We start from the raw sequence: 12,975 nt of genomic DNA on the forward strand, positions 1-12,975 counted from the left end.
CGAACGAAAAAGACGAAAGTGATCTTCTCGCCCGCACGCAAAATATTGTATCGAATGTTTGGCGCTTTCAATACTATTGAATACGTAAAGCTGAACAAATTACAAATGGTAAAGACTTACCGAAATGATGCGCGACGTACAGCATACGGCTGACAGGTGCGTGTTGAGGCTGCAATAAAAAAAGATAAAAATCTTTAATAATCTGTCAAATTTGTGTGCTATCCATTTGTGCTATTTTTTAAATCCAACAAAAATTATGCAGAAACTGTAAATCAAGTAATTATTGTCCGTTTCATTAATATTTGTACAATATCTATTTGTAAAAAATAAATCCCAAATACAAATTTAATTTTCAATGTTCGTTATTTTTTTTTTTTAAGGAAACGGCATCAAATTAATTACTATAATTAAAGTCACGTGTTTGTTACGTTTGCTTAATACTCGGTCGCCTTATCGAGTTAACATGTGAGAGATAATTTCGCGATTCGAACGATTATGAAGCGGTCAAAGAGTATAATCCGCCGGCGGGGATTTACATCGTGTCGCGCCATCCAGTGGATCGCAAACAGCGTCCTGCTTGTTCGCGGTGTGTGCGCGAACGAGACGACGAGAGAATACACATCCGATATACACTCGTACACCTATACATCCGACATATGTGTATGTATATGTGTCGAATTCGAGCGGAGCGGTAATCCGCGTTAAATTAATTCGACACCTTCGAAACGGCGATTGCGGAACAAATGAAGTCCACGATAAAACCGATTATCCGTCTGGAATTTCCCGCCGCCGCGCCGTCGTCGTCGCCGCAAAGTACGCGAGACGAGTTTCTGGCGAAATTACGCGCGCCGCAGGTGATTGTCTCCGTTTCGATCTGCCGGCTTCCCCGACAGTTTGCCAGGGGGGGCCGACGGCGGATTCGTGGGAAGGGAGGAGGCAAGGGGGCTCGGTGTAACGCGGCACCAGATAATCTGCCAAGGGACCGCCGCCGAATCTCCGGGTGGGCCTTGCTAAACAAAGCGATCGAGATAGAGAGAGCGAACGAGAAGCGCAAGGGAGGAGAGAGACAGTTGCTCGTTTTCGGCTAACGAGATATACCGTGAGGAGGAATATGAACGGCGGTGCAAACCGCGCTAGATTTGATTTATATCGATTTACGGTGGCGATTACGTCGGTAAAGGCTCAAAATTTGGGAGATAATCCAGTGGAAATTCTTGTTAATTTAAATTATGAGAAACAGCTGGTTTAGTTCATCATTGATTTGGTAGGGCATTATAATCCACAAGTGCATCATTAAACGGTCTCTCGGAAAAAGTAAGTAAATTCATATTTATTTTCAAATCTTCACCATATATATAAAATTGCAAAATTTGTTATACTCCTCTTCTAGAAATAGAGAAAGATACGATACCAACGAAATAAAATAAATTGTATCAGCAATTAATTTCTCATTAGTAAATGAGAAATAAATATCCAATTAATTACGAAATAAAGCAAGTAATTATATTTTATCTTTTCAAATAAAATTGCGGTATAATTACCTTTTACTGCAAAATAGTTATAAATTAAGAAGCTTACTTATAGAATTTACTCGTTAATCATTTCGTCTTAGAAATAATAAATATTATTGAGCCACTATTACCATTGCTGGCCTCTTCTCGGCTTTAATTGTATGATATAATTTTTAAATTTAAACATCAATAATTCTAGATCCATAAATATATTTATCAAAGTCAACTTTTAATGCTCCGTCAGAAATCGGATGTACGGTGTGTTCAATTGTCGTAGAGCCTCAGACGGATAATCTTGGTTGACTTTGCCGTTCTCTGGCGGCACTCGAGATACGCTTGCTTCGATAGATAAATAAAGTCCGCATACCATGGCGCGCCGTGGCGAGAAAACAACGTCAACAGGAAACCCCCGGAAGTCGTCGCGCGAGCGCCCGTCTTATCTATTTCAGGTGCATCGCACGCATCCGAGCGATGATATGACGAAGAGACCGCGCGCAACATTCACGCGCGAATAATGTTTATCAAGCGAACTCTCGATTACATTGGACAGTAAGCCGTCCCTCCATGTGTTTCTCTTTCCTCTCCACGAAGATTATCTTTGAAATTCCACGGGAGATTCGCTCGGTCATCTCCACGAGTTAACTTGATAATTGTAGCCCGGTTAAACGTTCTTCCGCTTTTTCCGCCATCGCCGTCTTCATCGTCTCCCAAGATGAAACTCGCTTCATGGAAATCGCTGGTTCAGCGATACGGGGGAGAGAAGGGATTGCAGCAAAGAGGAGGCATGGTTAATAATCACGCGAACGAGTCACACGTATTCAATAATCTTCATTTCTCAGTAAGCGAGAGAAAGATAATCTTGGCGCGAGAGATATACTTGCGCTACCGATTATTATACCAGGACGCGAAAAGGAGAAGAGAAGGACGGAGGGGCGTTTCTTCGAAACGTGGCACCTGCCAACAACTGGATAAACCAAACCGATCTGCATTCCACGATCCAACACTCCCGGTCGCGTGCATATGTACGAAAAGGATCTTGCATCTCTCTCTCTTTCCGTCGATTCCTTACCGCAATAATTATGACACCTCGATCGGAACATAATAAACAAGACCATTCAGAGAGACAAAAAAAAAAAGATTATAACTGGCTCGACAAAGTCTTGTAAAACGCATGAAAATTTGTTTTACCAAATCGCTCGATAAAGATGTCGACGGGTTTCTCGTGAAACGACAGTTGCAAATGTACCTGTACGATAAGCGACGCAGCTGTCGTTTTTTCAAGCATGCATACGTACTCCAGAAAGCGTGCGAAATTTCATCGTTGAACCTTGACTAGAGCCAGGCAGCGCGTTTTACGATTGGAATTTTTCTTTCGTTCACGCGGAAAGGACGACCGTAATTGTGTGTGGCGAGGCTCTACCAAAGGGATTCTGCCTTTTCCATATCTGCCGCAAGTGTCGCATAACGTGCGGACTAATCTCGATCGTTTGTCGTCGACGACAAACCCCGATCTCGTACCGACCAATCTCTGGTGCTGCGAGGTGGGGGGGGGTCAGGATTATGGAACGCGTGCCGCGACGCCGACGGAGAGGAGAGCGTGTCCGTGCGCGCGAGGATAGCTGGTCCGCCATTCACGAAGAGGGGAAATAATCGGTCCCTCTAACGAGGCGATTCCCGAGATCGTCCGGCGAACAGATCTGCATTCCCGGACTGACAGGAGGAGGAGGAGGAGGAGGAGGAGGAGGTGGAGCAGAAGGGGAGATGGAGGACGAGGAGGGTTCAGGCGCGTATAGGATTAAGCGGTCGCAGTGCGGCTCGATTATGACCTTCCTGCACGTGGCACGTGCGTGACTGCCGATGCGATGCTCCGCGCTGCGCCGGCTCCCTCAGGAATGACGCCGCGGCGCTTAGCCGAGGATGATAATTGCTGACACCTGCGTATAAGGGAATGATAGATCATTACCCATACATGCACGTGTCGGGCATACGCGTCCGCTGCGATGTGACCGTCCCCCCTATTTACCGTTTCGGGGCCCTGCTGATTTCGGCTTCGCCGGGTATGCACGCTGACACGCGTCATGTTCGAGTAATTCGGCTAAAACCACTCTCGAAAAAGTTACGAATAAAAGGGTGACGGTTTACTAACATCCGTCGATTTAAATATGTGATCTTACGTGTTACGACTCGAGTAGTATTCGGAAATGACAGAATTTTTGTGATTGAATAGTTTGGAAAGTTCAACCATTGCAACAAATAAACTCTCTCTCTCTATATATATATATATATATGTATAAATTCGAAAGTTTAAAATTATCTTATGTCAAACCAAAATTTCATGAAATATTAGTATTATTGAGTATATAAATTTAAAATTTATTGTACAATTAGGATAAAAATAATAAATAAAAATATAAAATAAAATTTTACTACAAAAACAGTTTTTCAAATAAATATATTGTAATAAAATGCATAACATGTGTGTTAAAACATTTAGAAATTAATAACCTATTTTTTTTTATTACAGATGCTTGTATAAAACTAAAATTTATGAGTTATAATAAAAACTAATTTATTCATGTTTGACGTTTATTTACACAAGCATTGTGTACTTTTGAGGTGTTATTTAAAAGTTGTTGCGTACAAATGCATTTTTAATATTTCTTTATAAACGTTATATCGTACTTCTCTCATTATTATAAAATTTTTTTTGAAGTAATCCTATACTCGACTTTTTAGAAATATGTTTATATGTTTTTTAAATATAATTTTAAACAAAAAAGATCGCCTAAAACGAGGGACAGGACACATTTGAATTTCATTTTTCGATTTTTGCGAATAAAGTGAAAATAATCCGGGATCTTTTTGACGATCGGATCACGCGCGGACATGCGTCTCTTGTTATGTTTATATCGCGCCCACGGGGCGCATGCATACAGACGGGCGACTGCAACCGTCGACGCCCCCGAAGGGATGCCGTGCGGTGCATTTAGGCTTAGGGTGATAATTGGCCTTAGCCCCTGACGTGAGCCGCTCGTCGGCGTTGCTTGAGCGTGCAGCGCGCGAAATGGCGAAGTCCGCGTGTTGCGACGTTTATTTCCTTTTTTTCTTTTGATCCTGCACCGAGGTAAACTTTCGCGGCATGACGATTTGTAAAAATCTCGTAGAAATGTTGACAAATAAAAAATAACAAAATGATTACGAATTAGCGAATAACAAAACAAATGCAATTTATTCAGTGACATGTTTCGATTCTTTTTACGAGGCGAAAATGACCAAAATTCATCGTCATGTTTTGACAGCATAACAAATAAAAGGATTATTAGTATCAGAGAATATATTCCTGAGAATATAGTCGAAATAGATGATTTATTACAATATTTTTTACAATATTTATATAGGGAATGGACAAAATAATGTAAACACTTAGAAAATATACTCTACTTTCTTTTTATTAATAAGAGATTAATTTACCATTAATTTATTATTCGTTTTTAATATAGGTTGTATTCTTGTTTGGAATAAGATCATACAATGTTTGAATATACCAATGGTTCGTATGTTGTACTATTCTTTTAGCAGAACATCTTTCAAATAATTATACGTATAAAGAAAGAAATTTGCTCCTCACATTATGTTATAAAATTATTTGTTTAACATTTTGTCATCCCATCCAACGTAACTGCATGACAAAAACATTATCGAGTCACTGTGAACAGTTTTAAAAAATAAGCAGTTTTCCCCTCTAATATCTCTTAAAGAGTATTCTAGGAGAATAATATAACATTACACCGATGAATATTTAAACATGTAAGCTCATTCTAAACAAGGTTAAAATCTGTATTAAATACAAGTCATGTCTTTTTACTATATTAATAAAATAAATAATATCATATTTTTCAGGTGTTTACATTAATATGTCCACCCCTATATACTGTGAGCTATATCACTTATTGAATTTTACATTGTAATAAAAATACCATTCATTCGATTTATATTTCACCGCCACATTTTGGGATGCAGTCGCGCAAAATGTCGAGCAGGTCGCAGAGCACGGACGAGAGGATAGAGACGAGAGAACCCAAAGAACAAGCCAGCGGCGGCGGCGGCGGCGGCGGCAATCTAAAGGCGGGGAGCCTGAGAGAGCGGGATGACGAAGAAGGCCGATAACAATGTGGCACATTCTCGCAATAAGATCCTCGGTCTCGTTCCCTCCCGTACCAAACGAGAGCTCCCGCTGCTTGCTCTTTTCGTTCTCTTCTTGCCTCCTAACACGACGGCGGCGGCGGCGGCGGCGGCGGCGGCGGCGTCCGTCTGTCCGATGATGATTGGTGGCGCTCGATCCGCTAAATCGCCGCGCGACCGGGCGTACATTTATTTTGCGTGCTTCGAAGAGCGCGCGGCGGGTGGCTGCTCAGAAAGAGAGAGAAAGAGAGAGAAAGAGAGAAAGAGAGAGGGAGGAAGGGAGAACCGAGGGCCCCGCAACAATGCGGCATATGGCGCGTGCTCGTCCCGAGTAACACGCGATGCAGTTCAGCTGCCGGCTGCATCATCAGTCGGTTCTCGCACGAAGCCGCGTGCACCGCGCGCGCGAGCTACCGGGTCGTCTCTCTTTCTCCTTCTCCCTCGCCCTCTCTTTCCTCCCCTTCTGTTCGCCGTGCCACGTATTGCCGCTCTACTTTGTTCGGAAATGCGCCCCATTCCCTCTTCCTCCTGCCTGTCCCGCCTCTCTTCTCGTTCCCCGTTGTTCGAGTTATAGGACGCGGATTTTCAGGAATTAAACTTGGAAGAAATGGGCCAAAATCTCGATTTCACTCTTTTCGCTTTAACTCCAGTTCGGATTTTACTTCGATGGGATTTTAATTTGAAGTCAATTGTCGTCGACTTTTCCAAGCGGACAGAATTACGATGCGAAAATCTCTTCATCGCTTGATGCTCTCTTCCGCGCTCTTCTTCTAGTTTCACCGCATCCCCCTTCGTTCGCATGTCGCGGAACGCTAACTTCTCGGGATCTACCGATATGTCGGGGCCCTCGAGGCGAGAAATTCGAGGGATTCCGGGCCCGAGCATTGCGTGCGCCCACCCTCCTCCTTCTTCTCCTTCGTCTCTTCTGCTCTGGAGATATTAAGAGGTCTCTCTACCTACGCCTTCGTTACGTATGTTAGCCACGCCGCCGCCACCGTCGTTGCAGGCCCACCCATGCTTCACGACGAAACGAAAAGCCACGCAATCGAAAGGGGTACATTATTGGATCAGAAACTCTCCCTCGTACTAGGATTACCGACATTCTGACGTTAAGAAATTATTTATTGTTACCTTTTTAAATGTTTTCGAGTATTTTCAGGATATAATTACTCACAGAAAAATAAGTGTCGATAAACCAATAAAACAATCAAATTTTAGATATCAAAATATAAAAAGAAATGTACACTTAGGGCTGTGCACAATTTATTCAACTTATTTCATCAATTAGGATGGTACAATAATTATAAAAAAATGTTTTAAACATTCATAAATATAAACATAATTATTTTATGTAATTATTGTACTATAAGATAAAGACTTAATAAATCAAAATTGTTCCGAGATTTATAGTACGATAAGTACAATTTTATGGTACAATTTTAAAATCTAGAATTTGCTCGCTTTATTGGTCTAGTCTTTTTATTTTACAATCTTTACTGTTTAATATATGAAAATATATTTTATTATTAAGTTTATCAATTTATTTTATAATTAACTCCTCCACTGTGCCCACATTGCTGCCTATGCTGTGAAGCCTAATTTCTCAAACGTTCATTTTTTGTTATGTTGCGAAAATTATTACATTATTTGATAGAATACACTTGCACATTTATGTTTTAAAAGTTTTATTTTTAATTCAAGCAATATTATTCAAAACTAAAACTCTATATCCAAGTATTGGTCTTTAAATAAAAATTAAATGTAATAATACAAAAATCCTAGAAGTTTATTATCTACAAGCCGCTCTTTCTCTATGAATACTTTTACACAAATTATCTCTCTTCGTTTTCAACGCTGTTAAAGTTAAGTGCGTCCGGCAACAGACAATACGACAATTCTGGGTCGTTGAACTTATTTTTCTTCCGTGCTCTTGGATTAATTACTCCCCGGTAACATTCGCGGCGGTGAGTAATTCAGCGATGCGGCGGAGCACGAAGTCTCGCGATGGAGACATCGGGGAACCCGGTTTAGGTGGAAGGAGGACGGAATGCGAACGGAGGGCATGCGAGCGACAGAGGAAGAAAATGAGAAAGTAAGATAAAGAGAGGGAGAGGGGGAGAGAGAGAGAGAGAGAGAGAGAGAGAGAGAGAGAGAGAGAGAGAGAGAGAGAGAGAGAAAGCGAGAACCGAACGATGGTGTTGGCCCCTGCATCGAGAACGCGGTGGCTGGTCGCACCTGTCGCGATCACGGTGGTCTGATGCGACTGAGAAAGAGACGCCCCCACGGCCGAGCTGGCGAATGCGTTCCGAACTCGTTCGTTCGTGTTCGTTCCTGCACGCGGTGTGCCATCCCGAAACTTCGTCAGGGAACACCGAGAGTTCTTCCGCCATGCATCACGCGCGGTTTTGCCGTCGCTGTTGGGATAAGAGAGACGCGCGCGTCCGTAATCCCGCAGATTAATCTCGTAAAACCCGTCAAGCGCACCCACCCCGCCATCTTCTCCAGTCAAATTGAATTGGATCGAACCTCCGTGACGATAACTCCGCGCCCGATATCGCAAAACGCGCTTCCTCTTCTTCAACGCTGACGAACGTTTCACGAGATCTCGCGACTCGGCGATAAAGAAATTCCGCTTACCGTTAAATCGTACTGCGGTTTTTCGCGCCGGCATCGTATTTCTAATGAGGGGTACAAATATTTCACAGAGAATCGTAAATCAATATGCGTGCGTCTCGCTCTCTGCGAAGCGAATTTTGCAACAATCAGCTTGACCTCTATTCCCCGAATTTCAAATTCCTGTTCCAGCAGATCGATTATCCTTGCATCAGGCGTGTTAAGTTACGAAACATTCCAGTTCTATCTCGTATTGCTATCGACCGTAAATAGCATATGAGAAATGGACCAATGCTGTCCGATGCAGCTAAATATCTATAATTGAATTTGGAACTTGTCAATTCAAATTTGGAATGCGTCAAGCTTCCTCTCAGAAATACATGACCTTATCATTATTTTGATATGCAATAAATTCAAAGAGATAATTAATTACGGTATATAAAAGGATATATACCTATAAAAGATTATTGAAGTTACTAAAAAGAAGAAAAAGTTACAAATCTTACTGACATAAATCAGAAATATAATATAGAATAATGCAAATTCCGAGCGAACACTGAACGTTTGTGTATGCACAATAATATATTATCTTCTTAAGGGAAAATTACAACTTCCAACTCTTGCGCCGGATATTATGTCGATTTTGAAACACAGTGACGAGTAATTTTAATAATGTTGATGCTATCAAGCATCTATAAGATTTCCTCCCAGAAAAAAAATTATCGCAAAATAACACCTCAGCATTACTAATATATTTAACAGCGTTCTGTTTCTCTATCAAATGATATTTTACATTATTAATAATTGTAGAAGACAAATTATACAAAACATAAGTGTGTTGTTCAATCCAAAAACTCTTCGGTATAAGAAAGAAAACCTATGTATATGTTTTTAAACATAATTCATTAAACACAATAATTTATTTTTGCAAATCCTGCGCATGATATAAAATCATTACAGCATAAGATCATTTCTCGATTTAAATTCGTTTCAACACAGTCTCACTTATATATATTTTATATATAGTCATCTTCCGCATAACGAGAAAATTATATGCGACCATGCATCCTTTTACGATTTTGCGTGTCTTTCAGTTACGACTCTTTTCGAATATCCTCTTTTCCCAGATTTTCCCGTCATTCCTTTGACTTTCCACTAATTTCTTTCTCGCCCCGCCTCACCCTTCATTATTCACACGCCCGCTTAGTTATTACCAGAACTGACTGAAATCTTCTCAAAACTGACGTCAGTCATAGAATCTGTAGAATCCTCTAAACGATAAGTAGTTTTGTGAATAAAAACATAATTTTAATTTTCAAACAACATATTCTTTGAATACTTCTTAAGTAAAATTCGCTGTAATTTGATTCAACAATATTTAAATCATAATCAATTGGACAATTCCGTGAAATACCATTTAAAATTATTCTTACGATTTACCGGATAACATATAACGGATACCCCAATAAAATTTCCTGAAATAACATCTAGTATTTAAAATACATTATTTTATCGATTTTAAAATAGAAGGCTAAAAATCTATTTTATGATAGATCTTTCATAAATATTGAATATCGAGATTAATTTTTTAATTACATATCCAGAATATAACTGCAATTAAACTTTAGAAAAAAAAACATTCTTTACTTACTTCCGTAGCTTTTATTTTAATGAATCCCATATAATGGAATTCTCTCAATTTATTTACTGAAATAGCTCGGAATTGAACACCTGAAATATTTTTTCCGAATATTCTTGTTAATAAAAAAAATTAAGGAAAATTCGTTAAAGAGTGAATTTAAATGAGTATTCTACAGTGGACCTTATATTTTTTGCCATTTCCCGCACGTATAATCTGCTCCAACTTTTGTACACATATATGTATGGTATATAGAAAAGGTTTCTTTTAAAATTAAATACTTTCAGAGACATCTCACTAAAGCATATATGCTTTAAGATTATTTCATTTCTTGTTTTTGTTCTTTTTCAATTATACAACAGTTATTTTAATAAAACGTAATGCAAAATTTATGGGGCTATTATTTCTCACAGGAAGTATAAGTGACAGTGCAGTAAACCTACTTGCCGCCCAATCGAGCGACATCGTGCCATTACGAGCTAGCATCGTTGTTTCGATAACCAGGCAGAGAATAGCGGCGTGCAAGCCAATCGGGAGAGCCGAAGCGGCGAGCGTTACGACATGGATTTCCCGAAATTAAATTGGACCGGCTAGATTGCACGCAAGCAGAATGTCCTCCTGAAACTGCGCGGAGCGGCGCGGCGCGCCGCGCGCCGAGCCGAAGCCGGTGGCGGGCGGCCAACCAAATCCGGACCGTCGCGTTTATGTCTCAATTAAGCCGGATGCCCGCGGTATTAATCTGGAGAAGGGAACGGCAGAGAGCGTAGCGAGGAATCGATCGATCGCGTTGATTGAAACGGCTGCCTCCGATCTTAATACGGGGTTACCATTGTTGACGCAAACACACGCGTTTGTGTAATGTAATATAGCTAATCTGCCGCGCGGGTTCGCGCGATATATGGTATATCGTTCCACGGGTACGGTGCCGATGTGACATTACGATAGCAGAATAATACCGACGATCTGTTCCGCGCGCGCGTTGTGGTGTTCTTATCTCTATTGAGTTTGACAGAGTCGTAAATTTGGAAGAAACCCCTATTGATTATCGGTGAAAAGTTTTAAGCGTTCGTGATTTACACTAAGAAACGCAGTATTTCAAGTATCTTCGAAACTATTGTAAATATTTACGATATTTTTATGATGATGATATCACGTTATATTATGATACAAGCTTAATAAGACATCAAAAAGGAATAAAAACAAATTCGGTGTCTTCTTTTATCTCACTAATAATCACCCTATTTTGTTACTGTTTACTAGTTCATTTTTTATTATTGCGAATGTACCTATATTTTATTTCTTTTTCTGTTACTCGATAATGTAAAATCGGTGCAATCAAACTCGTAAATATCCACAAATCTTCCGTGTAACTACGTAATAAAATGGTGCGAAATGTGTCCATACTGGGCATCCTCGTAAAATCCGGCTCGCTTTTCGGTTACCGCTGTCAGCTGCAGCATCGTCTTTATCGGGCCCACGGAGGGGGGCCTTTCTCAGGCTTTTCGATCGAATCGTTCGATCGACGACAAAAGGTGTCCAGTATATTGTACGCGATTGCATAGCACGTGGTGGCTGCAGCGGCGCGCAACGAAAATTAGGAGAAGGAGAGGAAGAGGAAAAGTCTGAGGAGAACGACGCGCAGGAGAGGAAAGAAGGGAGAACCGAAGAGGCTGTCGCGTTGCGGCGAGTTGCAACGAGTTGCACAAAAGGAAGCGATCGCACGTCATACTTAACGAGGCCTGCTGTGCCTCCTCTGTCCCCCCCCATCTCTCTTCGGACCCTCATCTCTTTCTCTCTCTCTCTCTCTCTCTCTCTTTCTCTCTGTCACGAGATTGCCCTCTTCCTTCCCTTCCTTCCCTATGTCCGCGTTCGGCGTGCCTCCGCTTTATTCTCTCCCCCGCCCGGGCGCTCGTAAGCTCGAATCTCTGTTTATCTTTATCTCTTTTGGTTTGGTTTGTCGGCTCGCGGCTCGGCACCGTGATTACAGAGTACCCGCCACTCACCTCGGGAACTCTGGTGGTCCTCTCTCCGCCGCTCGCTCATCTCCTACTACCTCCTTCCCCTTGAAACGCGCCGGGGACCCACGCGGGATGACGACGGACGGTGTGCGGCCAGGAGCAAGTGGGACCAACCTACCATCGCCTCCCGCAGCTCCTCGTCCTTCGTTATCCTCCTCCTTCACCTTCTCCTTCTTCCTATGCCGTTCTTCCTCGTTACTTTATCCCCTCTCGCCCTCTCACGTCCTCTTTCTCTTTCATCTTATCTCTTCGCCGTCTTGTTCCTGCTCTAACTCATCAACGAGCCTCCTCTCTTTCTCTCTCTTTTCTATCCTTTATCCACTCGTTTCGTCTCATTTTACCTATTCCGCCTATCCTCTGCTAATCTTGTTCTCCCTTCTTCTTCAGTCCTTCTCTCTCTTTTCAAGTCCCGTTTCACTTCTTCACTCTTTTCCTGTCTTCCTCCCTCTTTCGACTTCACTTCCTTGCTCTTCCCTTCTCGTGAACTAACTACCTGTGTCTTATTAGCGATACAGTCGACGCGAAAAGGTAGTTTGACTTGAGTAAGTGATGTGTTAATCAGATGATTCTGAAAGCTAAACCGCGACGCGCCGACCTTCTACATATGCGACGATTTTGCGCGTCTGATTTATGTAATATAAATTATACGCACAATAAATGCATGTGCTACGTGCTGCATATGTTAATTATTAGCGTTATTTATACAGAAAAATATATGGAAATATTTCAAGAATTCTAGCCAAAAAGGAAAGAATAAAAAAAATGACAATGCGCGGCTAGCTTTCGCATATTTCTAGAAATAGTGTCAGTTCATTTGACTGGATTTATTTGATCTCATTCTTGACTTTGGTTTATACCGTTATCGATGCAACTGTTCATGCGAGACGCTTGCGAGATGCGAATGTAAAAGCGGATGATAAAAGCAAACCAAGGAGCGTGACGATTTAAATCAACGCCGATCCATAGTCGAGTTGAAAATAGCAAGGAAACGCTTTAAGTAATCCTTTATGTA

General features: G+C 41.3%; 1 long non-coding RNA gene across 1 annotated transcript; it reads left to right on the top strand.

The window, feature by feature from the left end:
* The first annotated feature begins 385 nt into the window (after positions 1 to 385).
* On the top strand, positions 386 to 12,726 carry LOC118645540. Its single transcript, XR_004963249.1, has 2 exons — positions 386 to 1,314; positions 10,359 to 12,726. It is a non-coding gene; the product is annotated as an uncharacterized LOC118645540 (long non-coding RNA).
* Positions 12,727 to 12,975: the final 249 nt, after the last annotated feature.

The sequence above is a fragment of the Monomorium pharaonis genome, chromosome 5, assembly GCF_013373865.1.
Source record: "Monomorium pharaonis isolate MP-MQ-018 chromosome 5, ASM1337386v2, whole genome shotgun sequence".
NCBI lineage: Eukaryota > Metazoa > Arthropoda > Insecta > Hymenoptera > Formicidae > Monomorium > Monomorium pharaonis.